The 17379-nt window shown below is 36.0% G+C and overlaps 1 pseudogene; it reads right to left on the bottom strand.

Moving 5' to 3' along the window:
* Positions 1-9024: 9024 nt before the first annotated feature.
* LOC118834509 lies at positions 9025-9472 on the bottom strand (annotated as a pseudogene).
* Between the last annotated feature and the right edge of the window lie 7907 nt (positions 9473-17379).

The following is a 17379-nucleotide window of genomic DNA, read 5'->3' as shown; positions in this document are numbered from 1 at the left end:
TCCCTATGATTTATTTGCTTATTTTACATATTTTAAGGGTATTGAGGATACTTTGTTTTTCTAATTTAAGCACAAAATTTCCCTCTTATCTTTATTAAAATGTGTCCACAGAGCATAGATATTTTCTACTGTTGCCAAAAGCAGCAAGATGATAGTTTTGTATCAAATTTCTAAAGGATCAGAAAAAAAAATAAAGCTAGGAAATATGTTCTTTTACTTCTCATGTTAATATGACTTTCACTGACTGTTGTCCAAAATTGTAACGTGACTTCAGGTATCACACTAAACACCACACCAATATTTTGATCATATGGAAAATGGAGTAACATAGATATATGGAAACACTGGGACTCTGGCTCCCTCTCTAGTTCTTGGCTTTGCTCAGATCACTTCTACTTGGTGAAATATCTGCATTTGGATGTGTTCCTTCCACCCATCTGGGCTAGCCTAGCTCTTAACCTCTATCCATCTGGCCCTAACTTTATTTCTGCTTCTTGTCCTGCCCCCCCACCCCCACCATAGCAGTATAATTTGTATATCTTATTGCTGCTTAGTCTTCAACATCTGGCTGACATTAGGTCAAAAAACAAATCTTCTTTATGGGTGGATGATCATGCAGCAGACTATATCTGTGAGGTTCTACTGTAATCTACCTTCTTCTCTAACCCATATTTCATTAGATGGTTTGGAGAAGAAGAAGGACATAGAGGACATTTTGCTGGACTTGGAATCTAGAAAGACCTAAGTTCCAGTCTGCATCAACAACTGCTTATTGGACTTTTATAACTGCATGTGTTGGGTATGTCAAGCTCAACATGTATCAAAGAGAATTCATTATCTTTCCCATAAAACTATCCCCTCTTCCTAAATTCCCTATTTATGTGAGGATACCTCTACTATTTTAGTCATCTAGTTTCACAACCTCAGCAGCATCTTTGGCTCCTAATACTTCCTCAAGCCACATAGCCAAACAATTGACAAGGAAATCACAGTCAGAACCATTTTAGCATCCATTCTTACCTCTCTCCTTTTTCACCTAAAAGTCCACCACCCTAAGTGAAGCCCTGAGAGCCTCCCATCTGGGTTACTATAACAGTTTCCTAATTGATTTGTCCAATCCACCCTCAATGGAGGAGGCAAACTGATACTCTTAAAACATAACCTTTTAAAAGCTGCTTGTTAGAGTCAAATCAGGTAATTTAGAGAACAAAAACTGATACTACAATCAGAAGACCTGGGTTCAAATCTCACCTCCAAAATGAGTTTGTGTGGCCTTGGACAAGTCATTTATCTTCTTGGGCTAATAGAGGTAACTAGGTAGCATGGTAGACAAGTATTAGAATTGAATTCAGGAAAACTTGAAATGCTGCTTTAGATATTTTCTAGTTATGTAACCCTGGGCAAGTCGCTTAACCTCTGTCAGCCTCAGCTTCTTTATTTGTCAAATGGAGTGGGGCATAGAAATAACACCTACCTTTCAGGGTTGTTGCAAAGATTAAATAAGATATGTGAAATTATTTTGTGTAATAATAATATTAACATTTACTATACGCCAGGTACTGTGCTGTGTGCTTTATAATTATATCTCACTTAATGCTCACAAAAACCTGTGATGTAGATGCTATTATCACCCCCATTTCCTCATTTTATAATTGAGGGAACTAAAGCAAACAGGTTAAATGACTTGCCAACATCACATAGCTTCTAAGTGTCTGAGGCTGGATTTGACCTCAAGTCTTTTGTTGCAACAATCTGCTAGCAGGTGCTGAAGGGGTATAAGACCCACCAACAACCAGCACACAGAAAGATGTCAGCACAGGTTCTTTTGATCTGCTTTACTAAGGAAAGCAATGTTAAGGGGTTAACAATCTTACTTTAATCCAGCATAAAATATCATTCACTTAGTTCAGGGAAAAAAGCCAGTGCCCTGAACTTCAGAGCAAACACAAACAAATTACAAATATCAACAGACAGACCTTGTCTGATTCAAATCTCAATGCATAGTTACCAGAGTTTAACAAAGTCCAAACATCAGGGTTTACAACTGGAGGGCTCTTAATTATAGCTGCTCAGAGTCCCCACTTCAACACACCTCCAAGAGTGAGAGCCCCCAGCAAATAGCTCTGTTCTCTCTTTTTATACACTTTTTAGCCATCATCAAACTGTCATCTGAGTGACCAGAACTCAGGCTCCTACTATTGGCTCTGGTCCTAGCAACTCCCCTTAGGACCCTGAGGGCTTCACGCCCACATAGGTTTAGCACCTAGTAGATAGGAGTTTGGGCCTGGGATTTAGCGCCTAGTAAGACTCAATCAAGCACACCCAACTTAATTTATATTACATCTTCCTGACTCCAGTCTGTGCTCTAATATGCTACCTAGGTACCTAATTATGCAAAGCTAACCATGTTATACAAATATTAGTTATGAGGTTGAAGAAGAAGACAATGTTTTCTCATTGTAAACTGAAGGAAGTCGAGTACATGGCTTCTAATGTCATTTCCTGCTCTAGATCTACAATCCCAAGAATATGCTGTGATAGCTTTTACAAAATTTAGTATTATGGAAATATCAATTATTTATTAAATTTCCATAACACAGTCATTGTCAGATATATAGTAGTACAACTATAGTATATAGATTAGTACTAATAAGGAATTTCTTCCATCTCTCCTTGCTATTCCTTCTCATGTTCCTTTTCCTCCCAATTCTCAGTCCTTGTATATGAATGGAGAACTTGTGTTCATATTTTCTACAAGACATGTAGTGAGAAGGTAGTAGTCCTCTAAATTCTTCCAGAGTTGAAGTGATGTTCTTAACCTTTTCACTTATGTATGTAGTCAGTCAGTAATCGAATATTTGTTAAGTGCCTACTTTGTGCCAATCTCTGTGCTAAACAATGGGAATACAAAGAAAGGCAAAATATAGTCTCTGATCTTAAGAAGCTTACAATCTAATTGGGGAAGATAATTCACAAAGTAAGCTAATGAGGGGGTGGGGTAGGGAAGTACCAGGTGAAGGGGCATGACGGAGAAGTCCAGAGGCTTGCAACATAGTGGAAAATTAAGAGAGAGGGCTGGCCTAGGAGCCCTTCTTAAAAGAAGATTCTGGGAGCAGCTCTCTACTCACCCTGCAATCAGATGAAGGGAGGGGCCCTAAGGGTAGATGTTGCTGAGAAGATATGAGTTCCTCAGATGATGTGATCTCGCAGAATGAAGAGGTTCCTGGAGCACAGTGGAGAGAGATTTACCTTAAAGTAACACAATAAATAGTAACCAGCCAAAGGCCAGCTCTTCATCCAATAATTGTACCTTAGGACTAAGCTCACTATGGATTCTTCAGGGTTTGCTGAAAGAGGCTGCTTACTTTTATACTGGGAAAATTCTCATTCCTTATATCTAGGGTAGGAACACTTAAGTTGGGGTCAGGCAGTGGATAGATTTCAGGGAGTCTTTGAACATGCATAAGCAATAAATAATACCTTATTATTTTTATTGACTTCTGTTTGTCTCAGTTTTCTCATCTATAACATTAGCTGATAAAAGAAATGACAAACTCCAGTGTCTCTTCCAAGAAAATCTCAAATGTGGTCACAAAGAGTCAGATATGACTGAACAACAACAAAAACTGAAGTTTAGTTTTTTGTTCAGTTGTGAATGGAGACAAGAAACATTGATTGAAGAAGGGGTTCATAGGCTTCCCTAGACTGCCAAAGGAATCTATAACACATACACACACACACACACACACACACACACACAATTAAGAATTCTAGATCTAGGGGATAATTAGGCAGTTTGTGAGAAGGAAGCCCAAATAACAACTACAAAACAATGCACTCTTCCCTGACCTCTACAACAACACCGCCCCCCCCCCCCAAAAAAAAAGGATTTGCCTCCAGGTTTGAATTAAAAAGAAATCAAGCCATTAAATAGTAGGGAACTTTTCAGTGATATTCCGATTATTCAATTATAGGCTAGTTTTTAGGCTATTATAGAATTAGAATTGTAAATATTGCTCATGGGTTCAGGGACTGTATCAAAGCAATCCAAATTCTAATTTCATGAATGTGACTTAAGCTTAAAAATCCTACTTAAAGATATTGTAGTGAATTCCAAAATTAAATTTAACTACTTATGAAAGTAGTGAAATGAAAGTAATCTCCCCTGGCACCTTTTTGTCATCTTTTGAGTTATTTTTTTTTAAATAAAGGCTAGAATACATACACACACACACACACATACATGTATATACATGTATATGAAATTTAATGCAGCCACTGTATGCATCTCAGAAAAGAAATAATATTTTCAGAAAATTAAAGATTACTATTCATTTATTTTTAATCTCCAGTTGCCAAGTACTACGAATTGATGGACATATAGGAAAATATTTAATATAGAGAGTTTGAAGAAAACAGCTTTTTGGCTATTTTAATGTGAAGAGCTAAATTGTGCATGACATCCAAGCAATAGCTAGCTCACTAAGAAGAAATAATTAATTTAAATCTAGAGGCAAACTAATGAAATTTGGTTCTCCATGTAGGCTAATAAGACCACTTTAGACTATCCATTTATGATATGAATCAATCAATAAGTATTCATCAAGCCTCTACTTTTGTCTAACTTAACATGAAACTTGCAAAGTCCTTAATTGCCTCAGGACATTAAGAATTGGTTTGTGTCTGGACAGAGTTGAATTCCTGGGAGAAGACATGCCTATGCACATTCATATCTCAAAGCCAGCCAAAGATGAGAAACTCAGGATGATAGTGAGTTAGTAGCACATGTCTCCTTGTATTCTCCTTGCCTGAGTTAGCATTTTTTACAGTGGTTTGTCTACTATCAATAAAATCTTCAGTGAGCCTAAATGAATGGTTTTATTCCTGTCCCTTGAAATTCCTGGCTTGGAGGACAGTCGATGCAGAGAAGAAATCTATTACTATCCATGTGTTTTTAAATAGAGGGATAGCATGAGGTCTAACCTCTATTCCATTGGTCTTCCATGATGTCTGAAAATTAAATTATGTTCTTACTGCTGAAGATATTGCTTTTTGATTAAGACATTATCTCTAAGAGAGTCTTGTTAAACTGCTCATGATTTACTAGAGAAGGGTAACAAATTACCCACGAGTGGATTTAATTTGTTTATGTTCTCTGAATTGCCCTCTTCTGTTTCTGTACTGTTGCTACATTGTTCCCCATACCTGGAATGGCCTCCCCATTTTTATTTGTTTAAAGACTCCCTCTTCCACACACATATAATACATATATATAATATATATACATATATGAATGTATACATATATGTATATACACATATATACATACACACTAGATACCTACACATACATATACACAAATAAACATATAGTACACACATACTATATGCATATATATGTATTATGCATTTAGATAAATGCCTATGTAAACATATATAAAGAATATAGGATTTTAAAATTATGATCTCATGCTAGTATAAAAGACATGTTTAAAATAAACTTTCATAAAAACTAGACTCTACTAAATTAAAGTTGTTTTATGTCATGTTAAAGTTAGTATTTTCCTGTGGAAGCTATATGTGAATTTTAAAGAAGAAAAAAAATAAGGATGTATTAATAAAAATGTATAGTGCTGAAATGATTGAGGTAGTACCCCCCACACACACTTTCTGCCCTGATCAGAGCATGTCTGGAGTACTGTGTTCATTTTATTACCCCATATCCATACTTAGTGCAAAGCGCAGAGTAGTTATTCATAATATTGATACAGGAGTGGTGGGAACAGATATTGGTTGAGATTTTGATAAACTCTATCACTCTTAACTCAGTAGGCAATGCATATTAAGAGGCTTCCATATGAGAAATGGGTCTAAGGAAGATTGTTTGGACAGCACTGTATGGTGAAGGAAAGATTAAAGAAAGCTTCTACAATAGACTTGGAAGATAGACTTTATCTAGGATAATAGCAATTAGAAAGAAAAAGAAAGGAATGGAAAAAAAATAAATATTTCACTATTGCAATCTATGACTTTGCATCTGATCAGATGACTGAGAATCAATGGAGAAGGAAATGTCAAAGGTAACATCAAATATCAAGCCTAAATAAATATGGCTGCCTGAAGATTCAACTCTGTTAAAGCTGAACTCTTGCATGTCCTCAAGGTTTATAAACAGACAATTGCATATTGAAAATAAGTTAATTGTTTTATTAAGTCATCTATCAGTTGCATCTGATTCTTTATGACCCCATTTGATGTTTTCTTGGCAAAGATACTTGAGTGCTTTCCCATTTCCTTCTCCAGCTCATTTTACAGAAGAAGAAACTGAGGCAAACAGGATTACGTGACTTGCGCAGGGTCACATAGCTAGTAAATGTCTGAGGCCAAATTCAAACTCAGGAAGATGAATTTTCCTGACTCCAGGCCAATCATCCTATCCACTACATCACCTTGCTGTCCCAAGTTAATTGTAAATCTAACAAAAACAAAACAAAACCAAAAAAAAAATCATGCAATCATATATGTCTATTTACCTCATTGAGTTTTGAAGAAAATGCTTTGACAACTTCAAAATGCCATAGAAATTGCTACTATTATCATCATCATGAAGTTGGTTTCACATTCTATAGGATAAAGACCAGAATTACTATAATATTTAATAAATTTTAGTACAATAAATCATATGTTTTTGAAATAGATTCTTTCAAAGAATTTTAAACAGTGAAAGTATTTAGAAGTTTTTTTTAGTCTAACCAAGAAACTGGGAAGATAATTTTAAATGTGTGTTTACTCTTGGACACAACCCAGAACTGCCTTCTCATTAAAAAATAAAGAAAAGTGGTGCAATATCTGGATTTATAAAAAAGCTAATCTTTGAAGAGCCAAAGTTATTGCTTTTCTCGTGAGCTGGGTTAATAATGGATAAGTTAATTTTGTGAGTAAAACATCAGTCTAATGAAGTCTGTCTTGTGAAGAATCAAGTCTGACTGTCTCTGTGAAATGTTCTTTAACTGTGAAGTGTGTAAATAATAACACTGTAAGGTATCTTGAGGCATTCAGGGCATGTCATGATGCTATGAATTCGTCTCCCTTACTGATTAATATTAGATTGAGCAATTTTAGACTACTGATTAGATCTATTAATAATTAATGCAATGTTATTGTGGATGATTAAGGTTATTTCTTTTAATGGGATTCTCAAATCACTCCTAACACCTCAGTATAAATTCTTTATGATATCTAGCCAAGCATGCATTTCAGCAAACCGACCAGGGCAAGCCTTGTAATAGCAATTCAACCAATTATGTCATACCTACAAAGCAAAAGAGGGAAATCAACTTATATTCAAGCCCATAACTAAGAAATATTTCTAGCAAAATAATTTAGTAATAAAAGTGTGGTTGACTCTCCTTTGTCTTACCAGTTCTCTTACGTGAAATTTCTTTCATCCTTATTCAATATTTGAATGCATTTCTACTTCAAACAAATATAATTTACATTTTTATTAGCAAACGACAAACACAAATGAAAATATTTTGTCCTACTATATTTAGATCTTGGCAGATATTTGAGTGCTGTAACGTGAAGATTGGAAATGACTTGAGTTTGATTTGCAGTGAGTTAAAAGTGATACAAAAACTCTGTGAGAGTGAAATTCTCACCTGTATTTTTTTCCAGTCTGTAAATGTAGTTCAGTTTTTCCCCCAGTAACTGTCCTCTCAAAAGTCAGTTCAATTGTAGCAGTTCACAAACTTTTGACATGATGTTTGACAATATTTAAATACTGATACTTTTTGAATTATCAAATTCTATATATAAGTACTGATATAATGATACCTGATACTACTATAGTAATACTGTTCTGTATTAGAAGCCTGTATAAAGGTGTGGATATTGAGTTTAATATGAGAAATCTGTATTCACTAGATTTCTACTGTCTAATAGAAATATTTATTCACATTGTTCTTTTTGTATCTAAGGTGAGCTAGACGGCTTGCTTTTTGTGAAAGCAAAAACACCTCATAATTTCATAGGATGAGAATTCCCGTGCCTTAAATCCACAATAACTCATGTTTTTCACTACTTCACTAATTCAGCCTACTTCTTGTCTTTAAGAGTATTACCAATATCATTTGGTTTATCCTGACAGTAACAAGGACTCATGGGGGAATTTCAGGTACCCTTTGGGATACGGGATCCAGAGGAAACTGCCTGGAATCTCCTATGTAGATCTCTTTCTTTATTTTTAAGAATATATTTTAAAATGTTATTATCCCATGTAAGTTCAACAAATCCAACACATTTTCTGTACAGAAATAATTCAAGGACCTATGATTTTGTCCACCAGCCTACATTTCAACCCATCTCTAATCTAGACCCTTAGAGACTTTCTTGAAGCTCTGAGAAGTGACTATCCTTGACCTCAAGTCTAGGGCTCTACTCACTGCCAACCTGCTTCTATATATTTATGTCTCTTAATATTTGTAAATAATAGTCAAGACAATAGTGTAGTATATACAAGACCCTATCACTGGAGTGAATGGAGATGAGCTCTAGTCTCAGTGAAGATGATTACTTGCGTGACCTTAGACAAGCCTCTGGGCCTCTCTGACACTTTGATCATCTATAAAAATGAGATGGGTAAAGTAGGTAATCTCTAAGGTCTCTTTCAACTCTTTTAAGTGTATGGTTCCATAAAATTTAAGTAATAGTCCATAAAATAAGCTTTAGAGCAAGTATGTAGTATTAACAAACCAGTTCTAAATTTTAAAAATTGGACCATAATGGTTTGGTTTGAGTATTTCTAGTCGTAACTGAAGTTTGGTTGCAGTATACTTTGCCTTATCAGTTATGTGACATTTTGATGTCACAACATTCCATGGAGAGTATTTTCAGAGACTTGTTTTTCTTCAAAGCACTATCTTTCAAGTGTTGTCTAGGTTCTTCTCCTTAACAAATTTACTTCTCTAGTATATAAGAAACGTCCCCAAAAGATAATGGTCATTTCTGGCTTTTTTGGTTTGTTTCAGGGAGCTTCTGCTTGCCTTTTCAATTTCTCCAAAATCTCTTCTGGGGTTGTGGATGCCAAAATCTTTACCACTTTTTCACAAGATTTACCACCTTTATCTAAGATAACATCACTCTTCCTAAGTTCCAGGACCTTGGAAAGATAGTGACACAGTTCTGCATAACCCTCCCATTCTGCTGGAGGTGCAGCAATTGTTACACTTATGTTCTCAGTTGTCATATCTGTTGTGGCATTTTGTTTGGAGCCATGTTTGGCATGAATGGCTGTTGTGATGGAACCACAGCTGATCAACTGCCACAGGCCCAGTGGGAGGAAGTGGTTTCATTGGCTCCTTATTCTGTTTTTTCCCCTTCTTGGGCATCTCCCCACCATAAGTGAGCCTGGCTCCTACCACTGCTTTGGTGCCAACCCCGGCCCTATCAGCCCAGTGGCAGAAGTAGAACATGGGCCGCTGGGTCCTATCCACCGGGAAAAAAGAGCAGGCTGGGTGGCTCTTGCCCTTGCACTCTGAAGCAAGAAGGCATAGATCTCTTATGATACTGAGAACCGTAGAGAATTTTAGTATGCCCTTGTGGGACAATTTTTGTTCTATTGGTCCCTGTGTAGAAAGGTACACTTTTGTGCAGAGCCAGTTGCATGACTTTATGTGCTAAGGCAATCATTAGAAAAGCTCCCATCCAGGACAATTTTCTTATTTGAGAAAGGTACAACGCCAAGTTGACCCTAGATCCCAAATCCCTGTAGGGAGACCTCCATATAGCTTGGAAACATCACTGTGCACTAGGTTTCTGGTTGAGAAAGTAGCCAGTTTTGTTTGTCTTCACTCTTTCTCTTGTTTGTGGGTTGAAAAAGACCTTGCAATGCAAAGGCTAAGCAAACAGAAATACTTGTCAAACTTTATAAAATGTTCCTTCTGTTGTGAATCTGCAAACTTTTGTATTTGAGGATAATTGTGATTTTTGTTTGTGCATGTGGGAGTATATATGATTATGCAGGGGTAGCTTTTTGGGGGGGACTTTATGGTACTGGGAGGGCAAGTGAAAGGACATTGCTTATATCTCCCCAGAGATCACATGTAGAAAACTGCTTGAGTACTGTGCTAAAATGTAAAAACATCACCCTTACCTACTTGCCAGGGATGGCAAATTATGTGTGAGGGAAATATATAACCCAGGTTTGTCTGGGCATGCCTGTTTGACTTAACAAGGAAGTGACCTCAGGAGCTTTTGGAACATATTCAGATTGCTAAAATGGAGACCTCTGGGTCCCCTACCACATGGGTGGGTTGGTATAAGGAGACATACAGAGAGATCTGTGGACAGCGGACACTGGAGACAGGGTCTGGATAAGAGGACACATTTCAAGAAAAAAACTTCAGCTTGAAGGGAGAGGCTGTGTACCAAAAGCAATAGGAGGTCCCAGAACCATATATGGAAATCGCCAATGTGGAAATTTGTTTTACTTGAAGATATATGGTTTTAATGAGGCATGTAATCTGATATGGGCTCTACACATACATTCCTATTAAACACATTTTCACATTAGTCATGTTGTATAGAAGATTTATAATGAATGGGAGAAACCATGAGAAAGAAAATAAAACATAATAAAACAAAAGAGAAAATAGTCTGCTTTGCTCTCCATTCAGACTCCACAGTTCTTTCTCTGGATGTGGATGGCATTTTCCATCATGAATCCTATGTAAAAGATTTAGGTCCTTGCATTGCTGAGAAGAGCTAAGTCTATCAAAATCAGTCCTCACACACTGTGGCTGTTACTGTGTACAGTGTTCTCCTGGTTCTGCTCACTTCACTTAACATCAGTTCATATAAGTCCAGATTTTTCTGAAATCTTCTTGTTCATCATTTCTTGCAGCACATTAGTATTCCATTATATTCTTTCATTCTCACTTGGAAAGGGAGATTGTTGTAGAAAGGATAAAATGGCAGATATTTGTTGATTGAAAAAATACATGTACAATTAAAAAAAATTAAATTTGCATGCCTTTAACCCAGCTCTACCACCAATAGGTGTATATCTTCAGGAAATCAAAGGAAGATGAACTGTCACAATATGCACAAAAAGTAATTATAACAGTTCTCTTAGTAACAGAAAAAATAAAAGTTAAGGAGGATGGTATCAAATAATTTAGGATTGACTGAACCAATTATGATATATTAATATTATATCTAATACTACTGCATCATCAGAAATTATGAATGGGATGGGTTTCAGAGAAACCTGGGGATGAACTGATGTAGAAAGAATGGTTTGTAACATCAATACTCTAAAAACAGACAGTTCTGAAAGACTTAAGAACTGTGCAACTGGCATGTATTATGCCACAGAATCAATGGTGAAGAATATCACACACCTCCCAATAGAGAGGTGATGGATTCAGGCTGCAGAATGAAACAATTACTCACACATTATCTATTATCTATCTATCTATCTATCTATCTATCTATCTATCTATCTATCTATCTATCTATCTAATATATCTATTGCCAATATGGGAATTTGTTTTCCTTGGCTATCTGTGTGTGTGTATGTATGTATATATGTATATGTGTATGTGTATATATATATATATATATATATATATATATATATATATAAATATGCAGTTTCCTTGGTTACCCTTTCACTGGTTTCACTTTCACTCATGTCCTGACTCACTGGTCATGCTGAGAGTATTGGATAACTGCTTGCTCCTCATTGCAATTTTAGGTTTTCCCTTTATCATCAATTCTCAGTAACCTCTCCTCCCTTTAGGTTCATTCAACCTTGATTAACCAATCAAGATTCTAGTAGTTGTTATTTAGTTGTTATCTCCCAGGAAACTCTGTCTTCAGTGAGTTCAGTGTCTGGCTCACAGTCTTTCTCTCCAATCCAACTCCTATTTTCATACAAAGAGACTTCAACACATATACTGATACTCTCATAGATACTCTAACTTCCCACTTCCTCAAATTACTCATTTCCCATGACATATTCCTCTGCCTTACCATACACACACACACACACACACACACACGGTGTCATACACTTAATCTATCACAGGTTGTCTAAATCCATATTCATAAACTACAAAATTCCTTTATCTGAACATAATCTGTTTTTGTATCACCTCCCCTTCTGCTTTGCAACTCCAAAGCCTCTTCTTCATCTTTGCTGCCATCTCCATTTTGTCTACCCTTCAGTTCTTTTCCAGGCCAACACCGTTGCACTGGATATAATCTTTTCCTTTCCCAATTGTGACTCTATGGTAAACCAGTTCATATCTACAATGTCCTCTTTTCAAGACTTAGATTTTCATTGTGTGGAAGATCTTAACCTTCCAAACGTCAGCCTTGGATTAGTTCCATCATCCATAGAACCTCACTCCTACTCCTGGCGAAAAGGTGACATAGTGAATAGAGTGCTGGGTTTGGAGTCAAGAAGCTCTTAAGTTCAAACCCAGAGATGGACATTTTACATATGCTTGTCACTGGGAAAATCACTTTGCCTTTGTTTGTCTCAGTTTCCTCAGATGCAAAAATAGGGATAAAATTAACAATACCTCCCAAGGTTATGGTGAGGATCAAATGAGTTAATACTTGCAAAGTGATTATCATAGTGCCTGGCACATAATAAGTGCTTAATAAATACTAGTTCCACTTTTTTCCCTACCCTCTTCCTTTTTCCTCTAAAGAATGCTACTTGGAACCTAATATCTCCTATGATATGCTGAATGAAACTAGAAAAAAATCACAAGTCCATACTTAGTTCACTACAAGTGGGTTACATAATCTATGCTGGTCTCTCACTCCAGTAAGATAATCATTGCACAAGTTCCTAATTGATTCACTATTCTAATCAGCATAGCAACCTTTAAAAACCTTTTGATCCTTACTTAAACCTCCTATAGCTCCTCTTACCTGACCCTTTCACTAGAGAACTTTGCCTAATATTTCACTTCTTTTTTATTAATTTTTACTAATTTATTTATTTTCAGTTTTCAACATTCATTTCCATAAGTTTTAAATTTTCTACCCCTCCCTCCCCCCTCTTTCCCCAAGATGGCATGCAATCTCATATGGGCTCTACACATACATTCCTATTAAACACATTTTCACATTAGTCATGTTACACAGAAGAATTATAATGAATAGAAGAAACCACGAGAAAGAAAATAAATGAAACAAAGCAAAAGAGAAAATAGTCTGCTTTGGTCTCCATTCAGACTCCATAGTTCTTTCTCTGGATATGGATAGCATTTTCCTTCATGAATCTTACGGAAAAGTTTTAGGTCTTTGCGTTGCTGAGAAGAGCTAAGTCTATCAAAATCAGTCCTTGCACACTGTGGCTGTTACTGCGTACAATTTTCTCCTCGTTCGGCTCACTTCACTCAGTACCAGTTCACATAAGTCTTTCCAGATTTTTCTGAAATCTGACTGTTCAACATTTCTTGTAGCACAATTATATTCCATTACATTCATATACCACAACTTGTTCAGCCATTCACCAATTAATGGGCATTCCCTCAATTTCTAGTTCTTGGCCACCACAAAAAGAGCTGTTATAAATATTTTTGTACTTGTGGATCCTTTTCCCATTTTTGTTACCTCTTTGGTATACTGCCCTAGAAGCAGTATTGCTGGGTCAAAGGGTACGCATATTTTTATGGCCCTTTGGGCATAGTTCCAAGTTGTTCTCCTGAATGGTTGGATCAGCTCACAGCTCTATCAACAATGAATTAGTGTTCCAACTTTGCCACATCTTCTCCAACATTTATTATTTTCTTGTTCTATCATGTTAGTCAATCAGATAGGTGTAATGTGGTACCTCAGAGTGGTTTCAATTTACATCTCTCTAATAAATAGTGATTTAGAGCATTTTTCATATGACTATAGATAGCTTTAATTTCTTCCTCTGAAAATTGCTGCTTCATATCCTGCAAGCATTTATAAGTTGGGGAGTGACTTGTATTCTTGTAAATTTGACTCAGTTCTCTATATGTTTTAGAAATGAGTCCTTTATCAGAGACACTATTTGTAAAAATTCTTTCCTAATTTTCTGATTCCCTTCTAATCTTGGTTGCATTGGCTTTGCTTGTGCCAAAATTTTTCAATTTGATGTAATCAAAATTATCCATTTTGCATTTCATAATGTTCTTTATCTCTTGTTTGGTCATAAATGCCTCCTAACATTTCACTTTCAAACAATACCTCCCCAATACCTCCTCACCCTCTTCCCCCCATGTTCTTCATCTTACATCAGTCAGATGCCTTCTGTCACTACCTTCTTCACTCATTTTACATAAAAGGTAGACCTTCTCATTTCCAACACAAACATCTCTCCATGCCTATGATCTCATTCCATCTTGTCTTCTCAATCAGAATATTGTTTCTATCTATTCTCTCACTAATCTTCATTTGTTCCCTATCTAACCCCTACTTTCCTATTACCTAAAAAGTATACCCAAATTTGAAAAAAAAAACAAAAAACAACTTCATTTGCTTTGTCCATCTTTACAGCTATTGTCCTTTAATTGACTTTTCTTGATACTTATCTTTTTGACCTCTTTGAAACCTCTAAAACTATCAATTACTCTTTTCCTTTGCACTCTTTTCTGTAAGTTTTTATGATACTGCTTATTCTGATTCTCCTCCTGCTTGTCTGACAACTCCTCTTTCTTTTTTGTTGCATCTTTATTTATATCATGCTCCCTAATCTTGAAAGTTCTACAAAGCTGTGTCCTGGGGCTTCCTTCTATATACTATTTCACTTGGTGACCTTAACAGTTCCCATGGTTTCAATTACTATCTCTATGCAGATGATTCTATCTCTATCTGCTTATCTAGCTCTAATCTCTCTCTCAAACTCTATTGTTGATTCTCCAAATTACTATGAGACAACTTGACTGGAAATCCCGTGGACATCTCGAACTACAATCATAAACAGAATTTATTATCTTCCCCAACCCTCCCCCAAACCCTTGCCTCTTCTTAACTTCCACATTGTGAGGGGATCAATTACGTATGATATCAACCAAATTATCATCCTCAATTCCTCACTTACCCTTCATATACCATCAGTGGTCAAATTTCTGTTGTTTCTACATTTGTAACATCTCTTGTAAAAGCTCCCTTCTCTCCTCTAACACTGCTTCTACTCTGGTGTAGTACCTCATCACCTTGTGCCTGGATTATTTTACTTTAATAGCCATATTTTTGGTCGTCCTGCTTTGAGTCTCTCATTTCTAATCCATCTCCCACTCAGTTGTCAAATTGATCTTTTTAAAACAAAGGTCTGATCATGTCTCTCCATTATTCAATAAACACCAGAGGCTCTCTGTCACTCCCAGGATTAAATATATTTTTTTCTTTTCGCTTAAAATTCCTTCATAATCTGGTCCCTTCTTATTTTTCAGTTTTCTTACCTTTCCATGTACTTTATGATCCAGTAACACTGGCTTCCTGTTTTTTTAAACATGGCAGTCCATCTTCAGGATGTGGGCATTTTCACTAGTTGTCTACTATTCCTGGAATACTCCTCAACTCCACTTCACAGCTTACTGGCTTTCCTTCAAATCTCACCATCTGCAAGAAGCCTTTCTCCATCCTCCTTCATTTTAATAGCTTTCTTTTGAGACTACTTACAATTTTTCTTTTGTATAAGTTATTTGCAAATAGTAGCTTGAATATTGTCTCTCCTGTTAGAATATGAGTTCCTTGAGAACGGTCATTGACTCTTACCTTTCTTTGTATCCTCAATGTTTAGAATAGAGCCTACGATATAGAAGACACTTGATAAATGCTTGAGTGACTGCCTCTAAATTTTAGTTTAGTGTCAGAAATGGAGAGATGATGCTTAAGGGATATTACTCAACATTGACCTAAGTAGGGATTTATTGTTCCTAGCAGTGATTCCCAACTCTGTTTTTTATGTCCCAAGATAGTGCTTATACTTTCAAGGATTGTCATGACATTTGCAAAAAGAAATACTTAAAAACCTTGATTTTAATTGGTTTTAATCTTTTAAAGTATATGAATGCCATGTAGTATTTGCAAGAAGAAATATTAAAAAAAACAAAGTTTAAAAATTAAAGTTCCTTTAGGCCAACAAAGATCGGTCTAAAATATGCATACGGGTGCTTAATGAAAAATGTAATGAGAAAGAAAAAGGCATTATATAAAACCTGATTTCTCATTATTTGAAGGTCTTAGCTAAAGGAGCTGGAAACTGATGATACCATTGAATTGTATGATTGTATTTTCTTTTTAATTATTCTGAGACAGACCTTACAGAATCATGTCAAAGTAGAAAGGAGAAATTACAAAAGTATATTTAAAATGAGTTGTAGCTGTCACTGGGAGAAGGCTTTGGAATATTGACAATGGAGTAGTAACTGTATTCTTTTGACATAACTGTGCCTGGCCATTCCTGGGCAAATAATACTGTCAAAGTTTTCAAGTTAGAAAAAAATGCTAAATATATAGAGGTATTTAAACATCCTTTTTTGGTTGCTTTTAAAGATAATTTTAAAGACAATTGTTTTCCGTGGAACTTAGAGAGAAAGAGGGAACACAGTATACTAATTGAACCTTATGGAAACCTTTGTGGATGGTCACTTGAATAATACTCCCTTTGGAATGTTCGTGTTAAAAATGGCATTTTGTAATGTACTTATTCAAGGATTAAGTTAACATTCTAGTGTATGGGTCTCAGGCATCTTACTTTCAGAAATCTGATTCTCCTTCCTCTTTATTCTTGGAGGTCACATCTTCTTCATCAATATAATTTGTTGAATTTCCATTGAACACAGAGCACTGTGCTAGGCAAGACGAGGGGTGGGGTGAGGTGAGAGAAGAATGAGCTGTTCCTACCTTGGGATCTTAACAGAGCCCAAAGAAAGACTACTGAAAGACCAGAGGAAAAAGAACAAAAGTTTCAGAGTCAAAGAATTGAAATAAGAAGTATCGATTCCTACCGCCTGTAATTGGTCCCTGTGAGCCTTGCTGTGCTCAGTACTGCTGTAACTTTAGGAGTAACCTACTATCTGGGCCAGATGAAGGTAAGAATTATTTGAAGGAGATGACAAGGGGGGTTGTGGAACATAATTCCTTGGAGATATCTTTTTGTCAGGAGATATATGATACTATCTCCTGACGAAAAAGATATCTCCAAGGAATTATATGATAGAGATGTTTCTCTGTCAGGAGATAGTATCTACATCTATAGATATTTTACTTTGCTATCTCATTTATCATGTTTTCTCTGTCCTAATCTTCTGAAATCACACAGAATGCAGTAGAATGGTATTCTCTAACACATTTCCCTAGTTAAGAAGGCTTATGTGTCTCTGGT

This window comes from Trichosurus vulpecula, chromosome 1 (assembly GCF_011100635.1).
Source record: "Trichosurus vulpecula isolate mTriVul1 chromosome 1, mTriVul1.pri, whole genome shotgun sequence".
Classification (NCBI taxonomy): Eukaryota; Metazoa; Chordata; class Mammalia; order Diprotodontia; family Phalangeridae; genus Trichosurus; species Trichosurus vulpecula.
The sequence above is the reverse complement of the archived record's forward strand: the minus strand, read 5'-3'. Positions and strand labels throughout refer to the sequence as shown.